Source organism: Neofelis nebulosa, chromosome 6, assembly GCF_028018385.1.
Source record: "Neofelis nebulosa isolate mNeoNeb1 chromosome 6, mNeoNeb1.pri, whole genome shotgun sequence".
Lineage (NCBI taxonomy): Eukaryota > Metazoa > Chordata > Mammalia > Carnivora > Felidae > Neofelis > Neofelis nebulosa.
The window spans coordinates 26,141,391-26,148,847 of record NC_080787.1 but is presented as its reverse complement, the minus strand read 5'-3'; the positions used below and the strand labels follow the sequence as shown (position 1 = coordinate 26,148,847).

General features: G+C 43.1%; 1 long non-coding RNA gene across 1 annotated transcript; it reads right to left on the bottom strand.

The window, feature by feature from the left end:
* Nucleotides 1-1,698: 1,698 nt before the first annotated feature.
* On the bottom strand, nt 1,699-6,659 carry LOC131513422 (uncharacterized). The gene is made up of 2 exons (XR_009262575.1): nt 6,453-6,659; nt 1,699-2,459 (listed from the first exon to the last, which is right to left on the bottom strand). It is a non-coding gene; the product is annotated as an uncharacterized LOC131513422 (long non-coding RNA).
* Between the last annotated feature and the right edge of the window lie 798 nt (nt 6,660-7,457).

The following is a 7,457-nucleotide window of genomic DNA, read 5'->3' as shown; positions in this document are numbered from 1 at the left end:
GAGCAATGCTGCACCATTGCTATCAAGATTAGGAGCAAATAACTAGTGTGTTCCAAACTCATTTGACTATGGAAACTTCTTACATGTTTTAATTTTGACATAACTTCTTTCTAGATTACTGTTCCTTTGAAACTGGTGCTGTAGAGAATTCCAGACCAGAAAATTGTAATCTTGCTCATCTACTTGGATGTTACTCTCTGTTTATTTTTCTTTCCCAAGGACTTCCCTAATATCTTTCTAAAATGATCTCGTTTCATCCATGCTGCTTAATGGAAACTAAGGGATGATTTTAAGGGCTGTACATCCACGTTTAGTGATCATCACCCCCAACTCTGGCCCAGAGTCATTTGCTAAGTCCACGACTATCACTGTCCCCACTTGGCCTTCACATGCTATATAGGACTGGGATAGGGTCCAAGCCAGGATGTCCTGTATCAAACCAAACATCACCTAGGAGATTGGGATGTACAGCCAAGATTGAGACCCCCCCCCCAGGGAGGGGCAGAACAAATTGTCATGGGGGGGCGGCACCCCCCTGGGGCCAGTCTGGTGGTAGCAGAAGCAATCTCCCAGAGACTCTCAAAGGAGTAGTAAATCTCCTGGAACAGAAGTCAGGTGGATGAGGTCTGCTTCATATAGAAATTCTCCCTCCATGGCCAACTCTGAAGGGCCAGGGTTTGGTTTTACTTAAGAAAGTGGCAGTTTGTTATATATGTTATATCATATTACAAAGAAAGAGAGATCTTTCTGCAGAATGACATTTGTTAAAAAATGTTTATTTCTAAGGTAGTATGGTTTTCCCTCAAAGTGAATATTAATACCTAAATACCACCTTATCCTCCATATTCTGTGTTCGTGCAGATGACAGCTGGACAGGGGCTTAGGGGCCTTGAACCATCTGGACCATTCTACTATAATCAAACATTGATTTCCAGGGGTGTTGACTGCGGCTGGGGTGTAGTCGGCCATCCCTGCCCACATTTGCTCCCACCACCAAGGCCACCCAGGAAAGACCAGGCCAGCCTGCCATTGCCAATTACTACCTGTGCTGGTTCCCAGGGAGGCTCCACTTGATTCTCTGGAGAGCTTTCAGCAGGTGCCAATCTATGTCATTTTGAGACTTGCTTACAGTTAAAACCAAGACAGCCAAACTGTGGGCTGAATAGTGTAGGTAAATTCTAGATGTGGAACTGTAGAAATGTAAATGCAGGGAAAGGAGCAGAGGGGAGACCCAGAGGTGAAACTCAGGATCTTTAAGGGGAGAGACCTGCACAGAGGGTCTATCTGCCCAAGGTCTGGGGCACAGCTTTGCCCAGGGCATCAAAACTCAGAAGATACAGGGTGCCTGGGTGGGTCAGTCAGTTAAGCGTCCGACTTCCGTCTAGGTCATGATCTTGCGATTTGTGAGTTCGAGCCCTGCATTGGGGTCTGTGCTGACAGCTCGGAGCCTAGAGCCTGCTTCAGATTCTGTGTCTCCCACTCTCTCTGCTCCTTCCCTGCTCATGCTCTGTCTTTCAAAAATAAATAAATGTTAAAAAAAATTAAAAACTCAAAACTGAGGGTTGATGGGGGGTGGGAGGGAGGGGGGTGGGTGATGGGTATTGAGGAGGGCACCTTTTGGGATGAGCACTGGGTGTTGTATGGAAACAATTGGACAATGAATTTCATATTAAAAAAATTAAAAACTCAGAAGATGCATCAATGTTAGGCAGGAATTATTAAATGGTACAAGGGTTAGAGGGTATAAACAAAACACAACCAGACAATGTGATCATGCCTGTTTGTGGGAGAAGTTTCAGTGGAGGGTGGCTCTCACTTACAATATAAGGTCAGAGAAGGTATCTTCGAAGCGGTGACATTGAGGTTAAAACTAAATGACAAGAAGGAATCTTCCATGCAAAGATTTTGGGGAGAGGCAGAGGAAATAATAAGTACAAAGGCATTAAGGCTGATAAGCTTGTGGCATGCAGAGCATCGAAAGAGCAAGGAGGTGGTGAGGTCAGAGAATAAGGCACATGTAGGGTCAAGTAGGGACATGAATGTTAAAGAAATAGCAAATTAAGATTCAAACCTTGATGGGTCCTCCCATCTCTGCTTTCTTTCCATGTAGCAGACAAACATCTGTGACTTGATTTTTTCACCCCTTTTCATAGTGTTGCAGCATGTGCTCAGAAACCATTGTCTCTATCAGGGAGCTCTTTGAGCTCACTGGCACAGTGCCGACTTTCTTCTTTTCATGTTGACAGCTATATTATAAAAAAGACCCCAAAGAGAGAAGGACAAAACCAACAGGCTACTCTGGGATATGTAAGTGTGAACTTTGGAGTTACTACCTCCCTGAGTTGGATGTTTGGAGGGAAGAGTTGACATCTTGCATGTGCTTTGCACAACGGAAGATGGCTCGTCCTGATTGGGGTGCAAGGCAGTGACAGAAATGGTGGTTTTATAGTAATTCTTTCCTAGAAAGAAAGAAACACATATTCTTTAAAACAAGCCATTCATCTTGAGGAAAAGTTCTGTGTATTAATTCTTCTTTCCTAGTGTCTCCATTCATAATCACACACAGGCACGTGGCCATCAAGATAATAGGTCATTTTTTCTTTTTACTTGAGGTACCCAATTTTTCTCCTCTGGCCACGAGTGAGGCAAAAGGAAAATGATTGGTTTATTATATGAGTCTGTACATGAGATGACTAAAAAACAATAAACAGATTTCTCCATAAATTGCATGGAAACTCGTCTCTTAAGTTATAATCACAGCTGTGGAATCCTTTCTAAGTTTCCATGTCAATGTTCTGTTTCAGATGCCCCTCCTGGAGGTCAGGGATTGGGTCCACTTTGGCTAACCCAAACACACAAGAATTCTCTTAATGGGCCTGGAGACAGCTCTGAGCCATGTGAATCCTGCCCTTCTGCCCTGATAGGCCAATCACATTATTTCAGAAGAAGCATTAATTCTTCTGCAATTAGACTCAGTGGCACTAGGTACTCCGGGTCTGCCATCTAAAATTACTGGAGGGGGCTCCTGGTTGGCTCAGTCAGTTGAACATCTGACTTTGGCTGAGGTCATGATCTTGCATCATGAGTTCATGAGCCCCACATTGGGCTCTGTGCTGACAGCTCTGAGCCTGGAACCTACTTTGGATTCTGTGTCACCCTGTCTCTCTGCCCCTCCCCCACTCGTGCTCTGCCCCTCTGTCAAAAATAAATAAACATTAAAACATAAATTGTTGGAGAATTATGTCACTACTGTCCTTCTGCTCCTTTTCAAACTTAACAGGCAGGACCCATGTGTGGTCTCCAAGAAAAAAGTAACATCTTCAGAAAATAAGGGTGGTTGGCAGGAGGGTCTGATGCTATTATACGATGAGTCCCATTCCCCCACCCCCTGCCACGTCTCCTTTCTCTTTAGCCTAGTCTCTCTTAAGGTACAACGAGGATGTCACTGATGATTTCTGGGTAATGCAAATCACTGGCTCTTTGAAAACAACATATCATAGACGATAGGGTGCAATTTCTAAAGAACCAATCTCTTCCTCCTCTGTGCCTCTCTACTGAAGGAAAGAACTGAAGCGAGCTTGTCGACATGACCATCTCTAGGTTTTTGTGTGGGTACAGGGGGCAAGAAGCAGCACCACACTTGTGGCGTTCTGCATGGAGTTTCATTAGTGTCCAAGCACACAGCTTTCCCTCTCACAGGCCCACCCAGGATGCCAGTTATCAATCTTCCTCCATACTTGGGTGTGGTATTTCCAGACTAAGAATGCTTTTATAGAGAGCTCCAGATAATTTAGGAACCATGGCCTTTCTAATTCTGAAAGAATTAATAGGTCACATTCTAATAGAGTCAACATTTGGACAAACTGAGTCAAAATTAACCCCATGGCTCAGGGGTTGGGTTTCCGCTGGCTTTGTCTTTCATCCCTTTGAATATTATTAATCTTTTGGAATATTCTAGGCAGAGTTGTAACCAGTGATTAGCTCTCCCTTTCAGGTGGGGTGAGAAGAACACAAGCGGCAGTACAGTAGAGGGGTCAAGCATATGACCTCTGAAGCCAGGCTACTACGTTGGGACCCTGACTTTGCTAGTCACCATCTACGTGACTTAATTCCTCTGGGATTGAATTTGCTCACCTGTAAAATGGATCCCAATAGGACTGACTTCATAGAGATGTGTGAGAGGTAAAGAGTTAATAATTGAAAAGCAGTTACTATAGTGCTGGGTCTATATTGCATGCTTAATGTGTTAGCTCTTCTTATTCCATATGTTCTTCCACAATTAATAACAAGGCCTTTGGTGTGGCAGCTCTTTTGAAGAATTTAGTTTTGAACGTATTGTTACTGAAATGTGTCTTAAAAGATGAATGTGGGGATATTTGAATTTCTCTGACTTTCTCTAATAGCAAATGACTACCTTATGTTGGATATTTATTTTTGAATAGAACCTCATCAAGCATGCACACACTTGTTTCCATTATCTCTGTTGTTGTTCCCAGTGATAAGTAATGTCTATTGGCTCTCAGCTCCTCAACTGAGATAGGAAAACTTTCTATTGATATCTTTTCTCTAGTACCCATGCAGGAAGCTTGAGAACTACACTTCCCAGACTCCATTGTCTACTGATGTCTCTTAGTTTCTGCCAATGGGAGGCTTTGGCAGGAGACTGGTGGGGGGAAAGAAAATTGAAACCAGATTTTTCCCTCTAACTTCTGGGGTGTCTCCAGCTGTACAACAGCAGCCTTGATGTTGAAGTGGCCATGGGCTCTGGTTAATGCCATTTTCCCTTTTATTTCTTCAGAACTAAGTATTGTGGTGTTTTCTTACTACTAATCTTTGGGTACCATGACTCCTTTTTACTCTTTAAGTTTGTCTTTTTAAAAAAATTTTTTTAATTTAAAAATTTTAATTAAAAATGTTTTTAAACATTTATTTATTTAAAAAATTTTTTAAATGTTTATTCATTTTTTGAGACAGAGAGAGAGAGAGAGAGAGAGAGCACACAAGTGAGGGAGGGGTAGAGATAGAGGGAGACACAGAATTCGAAGCAGGCTCCAGGCTCTGAGCTGTCAGTACAGAATCCAACATGGGGCTTGAACTCACGAAATGTGAGATCATGACCTGAGCTGAAGCAACCCAGGTATCCCTAATGTTTTGTTTTATTTTTGAGAGAGGGAGAGAGAGACAGGAAGAGGGAGAGAGGGAGTGAGAGATGGAGCATGAGTGGGGGAGGGGCAGAGAGAGACGGAGACACAAAATCTGAGCTGTCAGCACAGAGTCTAACATAGGGCTCGAACCCACAAGCAGCGAGATCATGATCTGAGCTGAAGTCAGACGCTTAAACGACTGAGCTACCCAGGTTCTTTCAGTCTTTCTAACACTTTTTAACCAATCTTTTATATTAAGTCACCTCTCTTTGAGATACGTAGATTGTTTTCTGTTTTCCTTTTTGGACATTTCTTGATACATTCCCAAACTGCTTTATGGTACCACAGTCACTCGGCCAAGAATCACTATTTGAAGTATTTAGATACTCAAACCCCCCCTAAAGTATGTTCCTATTCACTATACAACAGTTCAAAGATAATGTCCTTTCTTTTTTGGGTCCCACCAAAAAGAAGTCTTCCAAAATTCACTTGGATATATGGACAAATGAGCAAACACTGAAGAATAAAATGAAAGGAAATACCAGATGCATTTTATTGGCCGTTTAGCGCATTCTCAAACATTGGCTTGACAACAGTAATCATCTGTTATCTCTCCTGGTTTCTGTGCATAAGGAATTTAGAGCAGCTTGACATGCATGGTCCTGGATTCAGGTCTTCATGAGGTTACAGTCAGATATCAGCTAGGGCTGCAGTCATCTGAGGTTCTAACTATGGCTAGAGAATCTACTTTTCAAGGCGGCTCGCTCACATGGCTGGGAGGTCAGTGACGCTATTGGCAGGTGGATACAGTTCCTTTCTGTTTGGACTTATCCTCAGGACTGCTAAAGCATCCTTATGGCTGGGAAACTGGCTTCCCCTCAAAAAAGTCATCTAAGAAACTAAAGAGGAAGCTGCAATACCTTTTATGACCTAGCTTTGAAACTCACACATCATTACTTCATTTGTATTCTATTGGTCACATGGGACCAACCCTGGTTTGTTATGCAAAGTGACTTCACACAGGCATGTAGTCATGAGTCAAGGATCATTGGAGGCCATCTTGGAGGCTGGCTACCACATGCATAGTCATTGTGTATATGTGAGGTGCTAAGTGTATAATCCAAGTGAAAATGAGGCATGGAAAGTTCTCTTCTTTAAACAAAAGAGCAGGAAAGTGGTCAATTTCAAGAGTTATTTATTTTTTGAAGTTTATTTACTTATTTTGAGAGAGAGGGAGAGAGAGAATCCCTGCACTAACAGTGCAGAGCCTGATGCGGGGCTCAAACTCACAAACCCTGAGATCATTACCTGAGCTGAAATCAAGTCGGATGCTTAACTGACTGAGCCACCGAGGCACCCCAAGAGTTCTTTAGATAAGAGGGGATGAAGGTCTTCCAGGTTTCCGGGTAGCCTACAAAAAAATACAACAAGCTGATAAAACACTGAGTAAGTTGTTCTGAGAGGCACGGAAAGGGTGTACCAAGGAGTTGCTTCTTTTCTCTTTCCACCCTGTTGTTGTAGCTACCATTCATTAATTCTCTTTTACCCACAGTGCTATGGGCACATCTATTCCTTTGCTTCTAACCACTGGATGGTACAATACTCCATGGCTTACATCCAACAATTTTATGCCTCCCCTCTTCTGGGGGTAAACACCCAGGCCACCACGGAGGAGTTTCTAAGGGAGAAAAGGGATGAATGAAAGCAGCGTTAACATCAGCAATACTTCTTCCTTTCCTCTCAAAATTAGAATGAACAACTACATATGTGTGAGGCAAGAGGAGCTGGAAATGTTCTTCATTCTGTAAACATCTGTGCCGGCACAGTGCTAAGCATTGTGGGAGATTCAGAGATTAATGAGGCATACTTCCTGACCTGAAGGAACTTATGGTTTTAAGACAAAACAGACCAGTAGACAGCTAATTATAATACAAAATTAAGAACAACAAGGGACAACTCAGTAATTCTGACTCAGGGATCAGAGAAGGACTCATGAATGGTTGAGTCTGAACAGTCTTGAGGAAGGAGGAGGGTAGCCCCAGGTGGAGGGAAGAGAGTAGAAAGAAGTAACAGTGTATTTCATAGCGGAAGAGCTAAATGAGCAAAGATGTGGAGTGGGGGAGAGGATGTGACAGTAAGAGTGTGGTTGCTGTGTATGTGGGGCCTGGAGGGCTATGGATGGGGTCGGGGTGGGGAGTCTGGCAAGGTGAGGGGGACCAGATCCTGATAAGTCATCATTGCCATGCAGGGAGCCTGAATCACTCAGCAATGATTCAGCAATGGGAAGGAAGGGGAACTTCTTGGAAAAGGAAA